Here is an 18,071-nt window from a genome sequence, read left to right on the forward strand (position 1 = left end):
ACCGACACCCAGGCGACGGCCTGTGCCACCGCCTCCCTGGCAAAAGGGGGCGCCCCTGGCCCCGCAAAGGCCCCCCGACGGCAAAGACAAAAGCCTACAGCACCCGGTATTCCCAGGAGGTCTCCCATCCAAGTACTAACCGGGCCCGACCCTGCTTAGCTTCCGAGATCAGACGAGATCGGGCGTTGCCAGGGTGGTATGGCCGTAGGCACCCTCTTCCCCGGCAACAGCCCTCTTCCCCACACCCGCACCATCAACCGACACCCCAGGCGACGGCCTGTGCCACCGCCTCCCTGGCAAAAGGGGGCGCCCCTGGCCCCGCAAAGGCCCCCCGACGGCAAAGACAAAAGCCTACAGCACCCGGTATTCCCAGGAGGTCTCCCATCCAAGTACTAACCGGGCCCGACCCTGCTTAGCTTCCGAGATCAGACGAGATCGGGCGTTGCCAGGGTGGTATGGCCGTAGGCACCCTCTTCCCCGGCAACAGCCCTCTTCCCCACACCCGCACCATCAACCGACACCCAGGCGACGGCCTGTGCCACCGCCTCCCTGGCAAAAGGGGGCGCCCCTGGCCCCGCAAAGGCCCCCCGACGGCAAAGACAAAAGCCTACAGCACCCGGTATTCCCAGGAGGTCTCCCATCCAAGTACTAACCGGGCCCGACCCTGCTTAGCTTCCGAGATCAGACGAGATCGGGCGTTGCCAGGGTGGTATGGCCGTAGGCACCCTCTTCCCCGGCAACAGCCCTCTTCCCCACACCCGCACCATCAACCGACACCCCAGGCGACGGCCTGTGCCACCGCCTCCCTGGCAAAAGGGGGGCACCCCTGGCCCCGCAAAGGCCCCCCGACGGCAAAGACAAAAGCCTACAGCACCCGGTATTCCCAGGAGGTCTCCCATCCAAGTACTAACCGGGCCCGACCCTGCTTAGCTTCCGAGATCAGACGAGATCGGGCGTTGCCAGGGTGGTATGGCCGTAGGCACCCTCTTCCCCGGCAACAGCCCTCTTCCCCACACCCGCACCATCAACCGACACCCAGGCGACGGCCTGTGCCACCGCCTCCCTGGCAAAAGGGGGCGCCCCTGGCCCCGCAAAGGCCCCCCGACGGCAAAGACAAAAGCCTACAGCACCCGGTATTCCCAGGAGGTCTCCCATCCAAGTACTAACCGGGCCCGACCCTGCTTAGCTTCCGAGATCAGACGAGATCGGGCGTTGCCAGGGTGGTATGGCCGTAGGCACCCTCTTCCCCGGCAACAGCCCTCTTCCCCACACCCGCACCATCAACCGACACCCCAGGCGACGGCCTGTGCCACCGCCTCCCTGGCAAAAGGGGGCGCCCCTGGCCCCGCAAAGGCCCCCCGACGGCAAAGACAAAAGCCTACAGCACCCGGTATTCCCAGGAGGTCTCCCATCCAAGTACTAACCGGGCCCGACCCTGCTTAGCTTCCGAGATCAGACGAGATCGGGCGTTGCCAGGGTGGTATGGCCGTAGGCACCCTCTTCCCCGGCAACAGCCCTCTTCCCCACACCCGCACCATCAACCGACACCCCAGGCGACGGCCTGTGCCACCGCCTCCCTGGCAAAAGGGGGCGCCCCTGGCCCCGCAAAGGCCCCCCGACGGCAAAGACAAAAGCCTACAGCACCCGGTATTCCCAGGAGGTCTCCCATCCAAGTACTAACCGGGCCCGACCCTGCTTAGCTTCCGAGATCAGACGAGATCGGGCGTTGCCAGGGTGGTATGGCCGTAGGCACCCTCTTCCCCGGCAACAGCCCTCTTCCCCACACCCGCACCATCAACCGACACCCAGGCGACGGCCTGTGCCACCGCCTCCCTGGCAAAAGGGGGCGCCCCTGGCCCCGCAAAGGCCCCCCGACGGCAAAGACAAAAGCCTACAGCACCCGGTATTCCCAGGAGGTCTCCCATCCAAGTACTAACCGGGCCCGACCCTGCTTAGCTTCCGAGATCAGACGAGATCGGGCGTTGCCAGGGTGGTATGGCCGTAGGCACCCTCTTCCCCGGCAACAGCCCTCTTCCCCACACCCGCACCATCAACCGACACCCCAGGCGACGGCCTGTGCCACCGCCTCCCTGGCAAAAGGGGGCGCCCCTGGCCCCGCAAAAGGCCCCCCGACGGCAAAGACAAAAGCCTACAGCACCCGGTATTCCCAGGAGGTCTCCCATCCAAGTACTAACCGGCGCCCGACCCTGCTTAGCTTCCGAGATCAGACGAGATCGGCGTTGCCAGGGTTGGTATGGCCGTAGGCACCCTCTTCCCCGGCAACAGCCCTCTTCCCCACACCCGCACCATCACCGACACCCAGGCGACGGCCTGTGCCACCGCCTCCCTGGCAAAAGGGGGCGCCCCTGGCCCCGCAAAGGCCCCCCGACGGCAAAAGACAAAAGCCTACAGCACCCGGTATTCCCAGGAGGTCTCCCATCCAAGTACTAACCGGGCCCGACCCTGCTTAGCTTCCGAGATCAGACGAGATCGGGCGTTGCCAGGGTGGTATGGCCGTAGGCACCCTCTTCCCCGGCAACAGCCCTCTTCCCCACACCCGCACCATCAACCGACACCCAGGCGACGGCCTGTGCCACCGCCTCCCTGGCAAAAGGGGGCGCCCCCTGGCCCCGCAAAGGCCCCCCGACGGCAAAGACAAAAGCCTACAGCACCCGGTATTCCCAGGAGGTCTCCCATCAAGTACTAACCTCGGGCCCGACCCTGCTTAGCTTCCGAGATCAGACGAGATCGGGCGTTGCCAGGGTGGTATGGCCGTAGGCACCCTCTTCCCCGGCAACCAGCCCTCTTCCCCACACCCGCACCATCAACCGACACCCAGGCGACGGCTGTGCCACCGCCTCCCTGGCAAAAGGGGGCGCCCCTGGCCCCGCAAAGGCCCCCCGACGGCTAAAGACAAAAGCTACAGCACCGGTATTCCCAGGAGGTCTCCCCATCCAAGTACTAACCGGGCCCGACCCTGCTTAGCTTCCGAGATCAGACGAGATCGGGCGTTGCCAGGGTGGTATGGCCGTAGGCACCCTCTTCCCCGGCAACAGCCCTCTTCCCCACACCCGCACCATCAACCGACACCCAGGCGACGGCCTGTGCCACCGGCCACCGCCTCCCTGGCAAAAGGGGGCGCCCCTGGCCCCGCAAAGGCCCCCCGACGGCAAAGACAAAAGCCTACAGCACCCGGTATTCCCAGGAGGTCTCCCATCCAAGTACTAACCGGGCCCGACCCTGCTTAGCTTCCGAGATCAGACGAGATCGGGCGTTGCCAGGGTGGTATGGCCGTAGGCACCCTCTTCCCCGGCAACAGCCCTCTTCCCCACACCCGCACCATCAACCGACACCCAGGCGACGGCCTGTGCCACCGCCTCCCTGGCAAAAGGGGGCGCCCCTGGCCCCGCAAAGGCCCCCCGACGGCAAAGACAAAAGCCTACAGCACCCGGTATTCCCAGGAGGTCTCCCATCCAAGTACTAACCGGGCCCGACCCTGCTTAGCTTCCGAGATCAGACGAGATCGGGCGTTGCCAGGGTGGTATGGCCGTAGGCACCCTCTTCCCCGGCAACAGCCCTCTTCCCCACACCCGCACCATCAACCGACACCCCAGGCGACGGCCTGTGCCACCGCCTCCCTGGCAAAAGGGGGGCACCCCTGGCCCCGCAAAGGCCCCCCGACGGCAAAGACAAAAGCCTACAGCACCCGGTATTCCCAGGAGGTCTCCCATCCAAGTACTAACCGGGCCCGACCCTGCTTAGCTTCCGAGATCAGACGAGATCGGGCGTTGCCAGGGTGGTATGGCCGTAGGCACCCTCTTCCCCGGCAACAGCCCTCTTCCCCACACCCGCACCATCAACCGACACCCAGGCGACGGCCTGTGCCACCGCCTCCCTGGCAAAAGGGGGCGCCCCTGGCCCCGCAAAGGCCCCCCGACGGCAAAGACAAAAGCCTACAGCACCCGGTATTCCCAGGAGGTCTCCCATCCAAGTACTAACCGGGCCCGACCCTGCTTAGCTTCCGAGATCAGACGAGATCGGGCGTTGCCAGGGTGGTATGGCCGTAGGCACCCTCTTCCCCGGCAACAGCCCTCTTCCCCACACCCGCACCATCAACCGACACCCCAGGCGACGGCCTGTGCCACCGCCTCCCTGGCAAAAGGGGGCGCCCCTGGCCCCGCAAAGGCCCCCCGACGGCAAAGACAAAAGCCTACAGCACCCGGTATTCCCAGGAGGTCTCCCATCCAAGTACTAACCGGGCCCGACCCTGCTTAGCTTCCGAGATCAGACGAGATCGGGCGTTGCCAGGGTGGTATGGCCGTAGGCACCCTCTTCCCCGGCAACAGCCCTCTTCCCCACACCCGCACCATCAACCGACACCCCAGGCGACGGCCTGTGCCACCGCCTCCCTGGCAAAAGGGGGCGCCCCTGGCCCCGCAAAGGCCCCCCGACGGCAAAGACAAAAGCCTACAGCACCCGGTATTCCCAGGAGGTCTCCCATCCAAGTACTAACCGGGCCCGACCCTGCTTAGCTTCCGAGATCAGACGAGATCGGGCGTTGCCAGGGTGGTATGGCCGTAGGCACCCTCTTCCCCGGCAACAGCCCTCTTCCCCACACCCGCACCATCAACCGACACCCAGGCGACGGCCTGTGCCACCGCCTCCCTGGCAAAAGGGGGCGCCCCTGGCCCCGCAAAGGCCCCCCGACGGCAAAGACAAAAGCCTACAGCACCCGGTATTCCCAGGAGGTCTCCCATCCAAGTACTAACCGGGCCCGACCCTGCTTAGCTTCCGAGATCAGACGAGATCGGGCGTTGCCAGGGTGGTATGGCCGTAGGCACCCTCTTCCCCGGCAACAGCCCTCTTCCCCACACCCGCACCATCAACCGACACCCAGGCGACGGCCTGTGCCACCGCCTCCCTGGCAAAAGGGGGCGCCCCTGGCCCCGCAAAGGCCCCCCGACGGCAAAGACAAAAGCCTACAGCACCCGGTATTCCCAGGAGGTCTCCCATCCAAGTACTAACCGGGCCCGACCCTGCTTAGCTTCCGAGATCAGACGAGATCGGGCGTTGCAGGGTGGTATGGCCGTAGGCACCCTCTTCCCCGGCAACAGCCCTCTTCCCCACACCCGCACCATCAACCGACACCCAGGCGACGGCCTGTGCCACCGCCTCCCTGGCAAAAGGGGGCGCCCCTGGCCCCGCAAAGGCCCCCCGACGGCAAAGACAAAAGCCTACAGCACCCGGTATTCCCAGGAGGTCTCCCATCCAAGTACTAACCGGGCCCGACCCTGCTTAGCTTCCGAGATCAGACGAGATCGGGCGTTGCCAGGGTGGTATGGCCGTAGGCACCCTCTTCCCCGGCAACAGCCCTCTTCCCCACACCCGCACCATCAACCGACACCCCAGGCGACGGCCTGTGCCACCGCCTCCCTGGCAAAAGGGGGCGCCCCTGGCCCCGCAAAGGCCCCCCGACGGCAAAGACAAAAGCCTACAGCACCCGGTATTCCCAGGAGGTCTCCCATCCAAGTACTAACCGGGCCCGACCCTGCTTAGCTTCCGAGATCAGACGAGATCGGGCGTTGCCAGGGTGGTATGGCCGTAGGCACCCTCTTCCCCGGCAACAGCCCTCTTCCCCACACCCGCACCATCAACCGACACCCAGGCGACGGCCTGTGCCACCGCCTCCCTGGCAAAAGGGGGCGCCCCTGGCCCCGCAAAGGCCCCCCGACGGCAAAGACAAAAGCCTACAGCACCCGGTATTCCCAGGAGGTCTCCCATCCAAGTACTAACCGGGCCCGACCCTGCTTAGCTTCCGAGATCAGACGAGATCGGGCGTTGCCAGGGTGGTATGGCCGTAGGCACCCTCTTCCCCGGCAACAGCCCTCTTCCCCACACCCGCACCATCAACCGACACCCAGGCGACGGCCTGTGCCACCGCCTCCCTGGCAAAAGGGGGCGCCCCTGGCCCCGCAAAGGCCCCCCGACGGCAAAGACAAAAGCCTACAGCACCCGGTATTCCCAGGAGGTCTCCCATCCAAGTACTAACCGGGCCCGACCCTGCTTAGCTTCCGAGATCAGACGAGATCGGGCGTTGCCAGGGTGGTATGGCCGTAGGCACCCTCTTCCCCGGCAACAGCCCTCTTCCCCACACCCGCACCATCAACCGACACCCAGGCGACGGCCTGTGCCACCGCCTCCCTGGCAAAAGGGGGCGCCCCTGGCCCCGCAAAGGCCCCCCGACGGCAAAGACAAAAGCCTACAGCACCCGGTATTCCCAGGAGGTCTCCCATCCAAGTACTAACCGGGCCCGACCCTGCTTAGCTTCCGAGATCAGACGAGATCGGGCGTTGCCAGGGTGGTATGGCCGTAGGCACCCTCTTCCCCGGCAACAGCCCTCTTCCCCACACCCGCACCATCAACCGACACCCCAGGCGACGGCCTGTGCCACCGCCTCCCTGGCAAAAGGGGGGCGCCCCTGGCCCCGCAAAGGCCCCCCGACGGCAAAGACAAAAGCCTACAGCACCCGGTATTCCCAGGAGGTCTCCCATCCAAGTACTAACCGGGCCCGACCCTGCTTAGCTTCCGAGATCAGACGAGATCGGGCGTTGCCAGGGTGGTATGGCCGTAGGCACCCTCTTCCCCGGCAACAGCCCTCTTCCCCACACCCGCACCATCAACCGACACCCCAGGCGACGGCCTGTGCCACCGCCTCCCTGGCAAAAGGGGGCGCCCCTGGCCCCGCAAAGGCCCCCCGACGGCAAAGACAAAAGCCTACAGCACCCGGTATTCCCAGGAGGTCTCCCATCCAAGTACTAACCGGGCCCGACCCTGCTTAGCTTCCGAGATCAGACGAGATCGGGCGTTGCCAGGGTGGTATGGCCGTAGGCACCCTCTTCCCCGGCAACAGCCCTCTTCCCCACACCCGCACCATCAACCGACACCCCAGGCGACGGCCTGTGCCACCGCCTCCCTGGCAAAAGGGGGGCACCCCTGGCCCCGCAAAGGCCCCCCGACGGCAAAGACAAAAGCCTACAGCACCCGGTATTCCCAGGAGGTCTCCCATCCAAGTACTAACCGGGCCCGACCCTGCTTAGCTTCCGAGATCAGACGAGATCGGGCGTTGCCAGGGTGGTATGGCCGTAGGCACCCTCTTCCCCGGCAACAGCCCTCTTCCCCACACCCGCACCATCAACCGACACCCCAGGCGACGGCCTGTGCCACCGCCTCCCTGGCAAAAGGGGGCGCCCCTGGCCCCGCAAAGGCCCCCCGACGGCAAAGACAAAAGCCTACAGCACCCGGTATTCCCAGGAGGTCTCCCATCCAAGTACTAACCGGGCCCGACCCTGCTTAGCTTCCGAGATCAGACGAGATCGGGCGTTGCCAGGGTGGTATGGCCGTAGGCACCCTCTTCCCCGGCAACAGCCCTCTTCCCCACACCCGCACCATCAACCGACACCCCAGGCGACGGCCTGTGCCACCGCCTCCCTGGCAAAAGGGGGCGCCCCTGGCCCCGCAAAGGCCCCCCGACGGCAAAGACAAAAGCCTACAGCACCCGGTATTCCCAGGAGGTCTCCCATCCAAGTACTAACCGGGCCCGACCCTGCTTAGCTTCCGAGATCAGACGAGATCGGGCGTTGCCAGGGTGGTATGGCCGTAGGCACCCTCTTCCCCGGCAACAGCCCTCTTCCCCACACCCGCACCATCAACCGACACCCCAGGCGACGGCCTGTGCCACCGCCTCCCTGGCAAAAGGGGGCGCCCCTGGCCCCGCAAAGGCCCCCCGACGGCAAAGACAAAAGCCTACAGCACCCGGTATTCCCAGGAGGTCTCCCATCCAAGTACTAACCGGGCCCGACCCTGCTTAGCTTCCGAGATCAGACGAGATCGGGCGTTGCCAGGGTGGTATGGCCGTAGGCACCCTCTTCCCCGGCAACAGCCCTCTTCCCCACACCCGCACCATCAACCGACACCCAGGCGACGGCCTGTGCCACCGCCTCCCTGGCAAAAGGGGGCGCCCCTGGCCCCGCAAAGGCCCCCCGACGGCAAAGACAAAAGCCTACAGCACCCGGTATTCCCAGGAGGTCTCCCATCCAAGTACTAACCGGGCCCGACCCTGCTTAGCTTCCGAGATCAGACGAGATCGGGCGTTGCCAGGGTGGTATGGCCGTAGGCACCCTCTTCCCCGGCAACAGCCCTCTTCCCCACACCCGCACCATCAACCGACACCCAGGCGACGGCCTGTGCCACCGCCTCCCTGGCAAAAGGGGGGCGCCCCTGGCCCCGCAAAGGCCCCCCGACGGCAAAGACAAAAGCCTACAGCACCCGGTATTCCCAGGAGGTCTCCCATCCAAGTACTAACCGGGCCCGACCCTGCTTAGCTTCCGAGATCAGACGAGATCGGGCGTTGCCAGGGTGGTATGGCCGTAGGCACTCTCTTCCCCGGCAACAGCCCTCTTCCCCACACCCGCACCATCAACCGACACCCCAGGCGACGGCCTGTGCCACCGCCTCCCTGGCAAAAGGGGGCGCCCCTGGCCCCGCAAAGGCCCCCCGACGGCAAAGACAAAAGCCTACAGCACCCGGTATTCCCAGGAGGTCTCCCATCCAAGTACTAACCGGGCCCGACCCTGCTTAGCTTCCGAGATCAGACGAGATCGGGCGTTGCCAGGGTGGTATGGCCGTGTAGGCACCCTCTTCCCCGGCAACAGCCCTCTTCCCCACACCCGCACCATCAACCGACACCCCAGGCGACGGCCTGTGCCACCGCCTCCCTGGCAAAAGGGGGCGCCCCTGGCCCCGCAAAGGCCCCCCGACGGCAAAGACAAAAGCCTACAGCACCCGGTATTCCCAGGAGGTCTCCCATCCAAGTACTAACCGGGCCCGACCCTGCTTAGCTTCCGAGATCAGACGAGATCGGGCGTTGCCAGGGTGGTATGGCCGTAGGCACCCTCTTCCCCGGCAACAGCCCTCTTCCCCACACCCGCACCATCAACCGACACCCAGGCGACGGCCTGTGCCACCGCCTCCCTGGCAAAAGGGGGCGCCCCTGGCCCCGCAAAGGCCCCCCGACGGCAAAGACAAAAGCCTACAGCACCCGGTATTCCCAGGAGGTCTCCCATCCAAGTACTAACCGGGCCCGACCCTGCTTAGCTTCCGAGATCAGACGAGATCGGGCGTTGCCAGGGTGGTATGGCCGTAGGCACCCTCTTCCCCGGCAACAGCCCTCTTCCCCACACCCGCACCATCAACCGACACCCCAGGCGACGGCCTGTGCCACCGCCTCCCTGGCAAAAGGGGGCGCCCCTGGCCCCGCAAAGGCCCCCCGACGGCAAAGACAAAAGCCTACAGCACCCGGTATTCCCAGGAGGTCTCCCATCCAAGTACTAACCGGGCCCGACCCTGCTTAGCTTCCGAGATCAGACGAGATCGGGCGTTGCCAGGGTGGTATGGCCGTAGGCACCCTCTTCCCCGGCAACAGCCCTCTTCCCCACACCCGCACCATCAACCGACACCCCAGGCGACGGCCTGTGCCACCGCCTCCCTGGCAAAAGGGGGCGCCCCTGGCCCCGCAAAGGCCCCCCGACGGCAAAGACAAAAGCCTACAGCACCCGGTATTCCCAGGAGGTCTCCCATCCAAGTACTAACCGGGCCCGACCCTGCTTAGCTTCCGAGATCAGACGAGATCGGGCGTTGCCAGGGTGGTATGGCCGTAGGCACCCTCTTCCCCGGCAACAGCCCTCTTCCCCACACCCGCACCATCAACCGACACCCAGGCGACGGCCTGTGCCACCGCCTCCCTGGCAAAAGGGGGCGCCCCTGGCCCCGCAAAGGCCCCCCGACGGCAAAGACAAAAGCCTACAGCACCCGGTATTCCCAGGAGGTCTCCCATCCAAGTACTAACCGGGCCCGACCCTGCTTAGCTTCCGAGATCAGACGAGATCGGGCGTTGCCAGGGTGGTATGGCCGTAGGCACCCTCTTCCCCGGCAACAGCCCTCTTCCCCACACCCGCACCATCAACCGACACCCAGGCGACGGCCTGTGCCACCGCCTCCCTGGCAAAAGGGGGCGCCCCTGGCCCCGCAAAGGCCCCCCGACGGCAAAGACAAAAGCCTACAGCACCCGGTATTCCCAGGAGGTCTCCCATCCAAGTACTAACCGGGCCCGACCCTGCTTAGCTTCCGAGATCAGACGAGATCGGGCGTTGCCAGGGTGGTATGGCCGTAGGCACCCTCTTCCCCGGCAACAGCCCTCTTCCCCACACCCGCACCATCAACCGACACCCCAGGTGACGGCCTGTGCCACCGCCTCCCTGGCAAAAGGGGGCGCCCCTGGCCCCGCAAAGGCCCCCCGACGGCAAAGACAAAAGCCTACAGCACCCGGTATTCCCAGGAGGTCTCCCATCCAAGTACTAACCGGGCCCGACCCTGCTTAGCTTCCGAGATCAGACGAGATCGGGCGTTGCCAGGGTGGTATGGCCGTAGGCACCCTCTTCCCCGGCAACAGCCCTCTTCCCCACACCCGCACCATCAACCGACACCCCAGGCGACGGCCTGTGCCACCGCCTCCCTGGCAAAAGGGGGCGCCCCTGGCCCCGCAAAGGCCCCCCGACGGCAAAGACAAAAGCCTACAGCACCCGGTATTCCCAGGAGGTCTCCCATCCAAGTACTAACCGGGCCCGACCCTGCTTAGCTTCCGAGATCAGACGAGATCGGGCGTTGCCAGGGTGGTATGGCCGTAGGCACCCTCTTCCCCGGCAACAGCCCTCTTCCCCACACCCGCACCATCAACCGACACCCCAGGCGACGGCCTGTGCCACCGCCTCCCTGGCAAAAGGGGGGCGCCCCTGGCCCCGCAAAGGCCCCCCGACGGCAAAGACAAAAGCCTACAGCACCCGGTATTCCCAGGAGGTCTCCCATCCAAGTACTAACCGGGCCCGACCCTGCTTAGCTTCCGAGATCAGACGAGATCGGGCGTTGCCAGGGTGGTATGGCCGTAGGCACCCTCTTCCCCGGCAACAGCCCTCTTCCCCACACCCGCACCATCAACCGACACCCAGGCGACGGCCTGTGCCACCGCCTCCCTGGCAAAAGGGGGCGCCCCTGGCCCCGCAAAGGCCCCCCGACGGCAAAGACAAAAGCCTACAGCACCCGGTATTCCCAGGAGGTCTCCCATCCAAGTACTAACCGGGCCCGACCCTGCTTAGCTTCCGAGATCAGACGAGATCGGGCGTTGCCAGGGTGGTATGGCCGTAGGCACCCTCTTCCCCGGCAACAGCCCTCTTCCCCACACCCGCACCATCAACCGACACCCAGGCGACGGCCTGTGCCACCGCCTCCCTGGCAAAAGGGGGGCACCCCTGGCCCCGCAAAGGCCCCCCGACGGCAAAGACAAAAGCCTACAGCACCCGGTATTCCCAGGAGGTCTCCCATCCAAGTACTAACCGGGCCCGACCCTGCTTAGCTTCCGAGATCAGACGAGATCGGGCGTTGCCAGGGTGGTATGGCCGTAGGCACCCTCTTCCCCGGCAACAGCCCTCTTCCCCACACCCGCACCATCAACCGACACCCCAGGCGACGGCCTGTGCCACCGCCTCCCTGGCAAAAGGGGGGCACCCCTGGCCCCGCAAAGGCCCCCCGACGGCAAAGACAAAAGCCTACAGCACCCGGTATTCCCAGGAGGTCTCCCATCCAAGTACTAACCGGGCCCGACCCTGCTTAGCTTCCGAGATCAGACGAGATCGGGCGTTGCCAGGGTGGTATGGCCGTAGGCACCCTCTTCCCCGGCAACAGCCCTCTTCCCCACACCCGCACCATCAACCGACACCCCAGGCGACGGCCTGTGCCACCGCCTCCCTGGCAAAAGGGGGCGCCCCTGGCCCCGCAAAGGCCCCCCGACGGCAAAGACAAAAGCCTACAGCACCCGGTATTCCCAGGAGGTCTCCCATCCAAGTACTAACCGGGCCCGACCCTGCTTAGCTTCCGAGATCAGACGAGATCGGGCGTTGCCAGGGTGGTATGGCCGTAGGCACCCTCTTCCCCGGCAACAGCCCTCTTCCCCACACCCGCACCATCAACCGACACCCCAGGCGACGGCCTGTGCCACCGCCTCCCTGGCAAAAGGGGGCGCCCCTGGCCCCGCAAAGGCCCCCCGACGGCAAAGACAAAAGCCTACAGCACCCGGTATTCCCAGGAGGTCTCCCATCCAAGTACTAACCGGGCCCGACCCTGCTTAGCTTCCGAGATCAGACGAGATCGGGCGTTGCCAGGGTGGTATGGCCGTAGGCACCCTCTTCCCCGGCAACAGCCCTCTTCCCCACACCCGCACCATCAACCGACACCCCAGGCGACGGCCTGTGCCACCGCCTCCCTGGCAAAAGGGGGCGCCCCTGGCCCCGCAAAGGCCCCCCGACGGCAAAGACAAAAGCCTACAGCACCCGGTATTCCCAGGAGGTCTCCCATCCAAGTACTAACCGGGCCCGACCCTGCTTAGCTTCCGAGATCAGACGAGATCGGGCGTTGCCAGGGTGGTATGGCCGTAGGCACCCTCTTCCCCGGCAACAGCCCTCTTCCCCACACCCGCACCATCAACCGACACCCAGGCGACGGCCTGTGCCACCGCCTCCCTGGCAAAAGGGGGCGCCCCTGGCCCCGCAAAGGCCCCCCGACGGCAAAGACAAAAGCCTACAGCACCCGGTATTCCCAGGAGGTCTCCCATCCAAGTACTAACCGGGCCCGACCCTGCTTAGCTTCCGAGATCAGACGAGATCGGGCGTTGCCAGGGTGGTATGGCCGTAGGCACCCTCTTCCCCGGCAACAGCCCTCTTCCCCACACCCGCACCATCAACCGACACCCCAGGTGACGGCCTGTGCCACCGCCTCCCTGGCAAAAGGGGGCGCCCCTGGCCCCGCAAAGGCCCCCCGACGGCAAAGACAAAAGCCTACAGCACCCGGTATTCCCAGGAGGTCTCCCATCCAAGTACTAACCGGGCCCGACCCTGCTTAGCTTCCGAGATCAGACGAGATCGGGCGTTGCCAGGGTGGTATGGCCGTAGGCACCCTCTTCCCCGGCAACAGCCCTCTTCCCCACACCCGCACCATCAACCGACACCCCAGGCGACGGCCTGTGCCACCGCCTCCCTGGCAAAAGGGGGCGCCCCTGGCCCCGCAAAGGCCCCCCGACGGCAAAGACAAAAGCCTACAGCACCCGGTATTCCCAGGAGGTCTCCCATCCAAGTACTAACCGGGCCCGACCCTGCTTAGCTTCCGAGATCAGACGAGATCGGGCGTTGCCAGGGTGGTATGGCCGTAGGCACCCTCTTCCCCGGCAACAGCCCTCTTCCCCACACCCGCACCATCAACCGACACCCCAGGCGACGGCCTGTGCCACCGCCTCCCTGGCAAAAGGGGGGCGCCCCTGGCCCCGCAAAGGCCCCCCGACGGCAAAGACAAAAGCCTACAGCACCCGGTATTCCCAGGAGGTCTCCCATCCAAGTACTAACCGGGCCCGACCCTGCTTAGCTTCCGAGATCAGACGAGATCGGGCGTTGCCAGGGTGGTATGGCCGTAGGCACCCTCTTCCCCGGCAACAGCCCTCTTCCCCACACCCGCACCATCAACCGACACCCAGGCGACGGCCTGTGCCACCGCCTCCCTGGCAAAAGGGGGCGCCCCTGGCCCCGCAAAGGCCCCCCGACGGCAAAGACAAAAGCCTACAGCACCCGGTATTCCCAGGAGGTCTCCCATCCAAGTACTAACCGGGCCCGACCCTGCTTAGCTTCCGAGATCAGACGAGATCGGGCGTTGCCAGGGTGGTATGGCCGTAGGCACCCTCTTCCCCGGCAACAGCCCTCTTCCCCACACCCGCACCATCAACCGACACCCAGGCGACGGCCTGTGCCACCGCCTCCCTGGCAAAAGGGGGCGCCCCTGGCCCCGCAAAGGCCCCCCGACGGCAAAGACAAAAGCCTACAGCACCCGGTATTCCCAGGAGGTCTCCCATCCAAGTACTAACCGGGCCCGACCCTGCTTAGCTTCCGAGATCAGACGAGATCGGGCGTTGCCAGGGTGGTATGGCCGTAGGCACCCTCTTCCCCGGCAACAGCCCTCTTCCCCACACCCGCACCATCAACCGACACCCAGGCGACGGCCTGTGCCACCGCCTCCCTGGCAAAAGGGGGCGCCCCTGGCCCCGCAAAGGCCCCCCGACGGCAAAGACAAAAGCCTACAGCACCCGGTATTCCCAGGAGGTCTCCCATCCAAGTACTAACCGGGCCCGACCCTGCTTAGCTTCCGAGATCAGACGAGATCGGGCGTTGCCAGGGTGGTATGGCCGTAGGCACCCTCTTCCCCGGCAACAGCCCTCTTCCCCACACCCGCACCATCAACCGACACCCCAGGCGACGGCCTGTGCCACCGCCTCCCTGGCAAAAGGGGGCGCCCCTGGCCCCGCAAAGGCCCCCCGACGGCAAAGACAAAAGCCTACAGCACCCGGTATTCCCAGGAGGTCTCCCATCCAAGTACTAACCGGGCCCGACCCTGCTTAGCTTCCGAGATCAGACGAGATCGGGCGTTGCCAGGGTGGTATGGCCGTAGGCACCCTCTTCCCCGGCAACAGCCCTCTTCCCCACACCCGCACCATCAACCGACACCCCAGGCGACGGCCTGTGCCACCGCCTCCCTGGCAAAAGGGGGGCACCCCTGGCCCCGGAAAGGCCCCCCGACGGCAAAGACAAAAGCCTACAGCACCCGGTATTCCCAGGAGGTCTCCCATCCAAGTACTAACCGGGCCCGACCCTGCTTAGCTTCCGAGATCAGACGAGATCGGGCGTTGCCAGGGTGGTATGGCCGTAGGCACCCTCTTCCCCGGCAACAGCCCTCTTCCCCACACCCGCACCATCAACCGACACCCCAGGCGACGGCCTGTGCCACCGCCTCCCTGGCAAAAGGGGGCGCCCCTGGCCCCGCAAAGGCCCCCCCGACGGCAAAGACAAAAGCCTACAGCACCCGGTATTCCCAGGAGGTCTCCCATCCAAGTACTAACCGGGCCCGACCCTGCTTAGCTTCCGAGATCAGACGAGATCGGGCGTTGCCAGGGTGGTATGGCCGTAGGCACCCTCTTCCCCGGCAACAGCCCTCTTCCCCACACCCGCACCATCAACCGACACCCCAGGCGACGGCCTGTGCCACCGCCTCCCTGGCAAAAGGGGGGCACCCCTGGCCCCGCAAAGGCCCCCCGACGGCAAAGACAAAAGCCTACAGCACCCGGTATTCCCAGGAGGTCTCCCATCCAAGTACTAACCGGGCCCGACCCTGCTTAGCTTCCGAGATCAGACGAGATCGGGCGTTGCCAGGGTGGTATGGCCGTAGGCACCCTCTTCCCCGGCAACAGCCCTCTTCCCCACACCCGCACCATCAACCGACACCCCAGGCGACGGCCTGTGCCACCGCCTCCCTGGCAAAAGGGGGCGCCCCTGGCCCCGCAAAGGCCCCCCGACGGCAAAGACAAAAGCCTACAGCACCCGGTATTCCCAGGAGGTCTCCCATCCAAGTACTAACCGGGCCCGACCCTGCTTAGCTTCCGAGATCAGACGAGATCGGGCGTTGCCAGGGTGGTATGGCCGTAGGCACCCTCTTCCCCGGCAACAGCCCTCTTCCCCACACCCGCACCATCAACCGACACCCAGGCGACGGCCTGTGCCACCGCCTCCCTGGCAAAAGGGGGGCGCCCCTGGCCCCGCAAAGGCCCCCCGACGGCAAAGACAAAAGCCTACAGCACCCGGTATTCCCAGGAGGTCTCCCATCCAAGTACTAACCGGGCCCGACCCTGCTTAGCTTCCGAGATCAGACGAGATCGGGCGTTGCCAGGGTGGTATGGCCGTAGGCACCCTCTTCCCCGGCAACAGCCCTCTTCCCCACACCCGCACCATCAACCGACACCCAGGCGACGGCCTGTGCCACCGCCTCCCTGGCAAAAGGGGGCGCCCCTGGCCCCGCAAAGGCCCCCCGACGGCAAAGACAAAAGCCTACAGCACCCGGTATTCCCAGGAGGTCTCCCATCCAAGTACTAACCGGGCCCGACCCTGCTTAGCTTCCGAGATCAGACGAGATCGGGCGTTGCCAGGGTGGTATGGCCGTAGGCACCCTCTTCCCCGGCAACAGCCCTCTTCCCCACACCCGCACCATCAACCGACACCCAGGCGACGGCCTGTGCCACCGCCTCCCTGGCAAAAGGGGGCGGCCCTGGCCCCGCAAAGGCCCCCCGACGGCAAAGACAAAAGCCTACAGCACCCGGTATTCCCAGGAGGTCTCCCATCCAAGTACTAACCGGGCCCGACCCTGCTTAGCTTCCGAGATCAGACGAGATCGGGCGTTGCCAGGGTGGTATGGCCGTAGGCACCCTCTTCCCCGGCAACAGCCCTCTTCCCCACACCCGCACCATCAACCGACACCCCAGGCGACGGCCTGTGCCACCGCCTCCCTGGCAAAAGGGGGCGCCCCTGGCCCCGCAAAGGCCCCCCGACGGCAAAGACAAAAGCCTACAGCACCCGGTATTCCCAGGAGGTCTCCCATCCAAGTACTAACCGGGCCCGACCCTGCTTAGCTTCCGAGATCAGACGAGATCGGGCGTTGCCAGGGTGGTATGGCCGTAGGCACCCTCTTCCCCGGCAACAGCCCTCTTCCCCACACCCGCACCATCAACCGACACCCAGGCGACGGCCTGTGCCACCGCCTCCCTGGCAAAAGGGGGCGCCCCTGGCCCCGCAAAGGCCCCCCGACGGCAAAGACAAAAGCCTACAGCACCCGGTATTCCCAGGAGGTCTCCCATCCAAGTACTAACCGGGCCCGACCCTGCTTAGCTTCTGAGATCAGATGAGATCGGGCGTTGTCATGGTGTTTGTTATGTTATTTGGTATATTGTGTTATTTTTTATAATATTTTTAAAATATTGGATATTGAAAATATAAATTTTATATTTAATATTCACAATTGTTATATTAATATTGTATAATAATATTATTGATTAATGAATATTTTTATTGAATATTGAAAATATTGAATGTTGAAAAACAATGAAAATATTTGTCATATTTTCAGAATATTGTGTTATTTTTCAAAAGTTCAATTCGAAGGTATTATTTCATTTCATTTTTTTGATAATACAGTTTTTAGTTTTTTATTTTTTTAGTGTATGGTATTTTTCTTCTGAACCTGTTCATCCACGTTTGTGTCATATCCATTGTTTTCTTAACGTGCCACTCGGGTTCTGTGTTACTTTATTATTTTTAGTCCTGTCTATGTTATAGGCCTACAGATTATTTCCAGGAGGTGGCATCCTAGCTGATTTGTCGCCAATAGCACCCTCCACGTGGCTAGGTATGTGCAAAACCAGCAGCCACCAAAGCGCCTAGAGGCACGTGTTGTCCCCATCGTCCTGCAGCTCTTCCCAGGCGTCCCCACTCCCCAGTGCTAGGCGGAGGTGCCCTCTTGCCGCCCTTGTGGCCGTGCCTGAGAGCGCATTACCGTGAGCGCGGCCTACGCCATGCCTTGTGCCGATCAGCGGTGGTTTTGGTGTTCCCCGTGTGAAACATCCCCGTGGTGTGTGTGCTGCGCGCGGCGCTGTGCCCCGCCGGAGCTGGGGTACCTGCGGAGGTGGCGGCGGTCGCTCCGAACGGCCTCGGCGGTGGCTTTTTGGGGCGGCTCGGCGGGCTGCCGCCTGCCCCGCGCCGCGTGCAGGCGGGGGCTGCTCCGTGCCGCCCCGAGGTGTGAAGCCGTGGCGGTGCAGGCGCTGTGACCGCACCGCACGTTCCGTGACGTCGGGGCGGGCACCAGGGTCGTAGGGAGGTGCCGGGCCCTGGCTTCGCTGTCCCGAGGCTCAATGTCCCGCCCCCTCTCGTGACCCCGAGGGGGCCTTTCCAGGAGGGCCGCTCCGCTGAACCCCTAGGGCCGCCCCTGTCCCCCAGCGCCCGGGGGCAGCCGCAGGGTCACCCGCCCGCCCCGAGGGGCCGCCCGCCTCCCCCCCTCGCAGGGGGGCCAGGGCTGAGCACGGCTTTGTCCCGGGTTAATTTTAG

At 64.8% G+C, this 18,071-nt stretch overlaps 1 protein-coding gene across 1 annotated transcript in view; it reads right to left on the reverse strand.

Annotated features, from left to right (window-relative positions):
* Positions 1–17,936, reverse strand: part of SCLY (selenocysteine lyase) — a 55,781-nt gene extending 37,845 nt beyond the window's left edge. Inside the window, exon 1 of the mRNA XM_080603667.1 lies at positions 17,645–17,936. The gene's annotated coding sequence lies outside the window, so the exon portion shown is untranslated. The remainder of the gene's footprint in view (positions 1–17,644) is intronic.
* Positions 17,937–18,071: the final 135 nt, after the last annotated feature.

The sequence above is a fragment of the Anser brachyrhynchus genome, assembly GCF_964034855.1.
Source record: "Anser brachyrhynchus genome assembly, chromosome: 9".
Classification (NCBI taxonomy): domain Eukaryota; kingdom Metazoa; phylum Chordata; class Aves; order Anseriformes; family Anatidae; genus Anser; species Anser brachyrhynchus.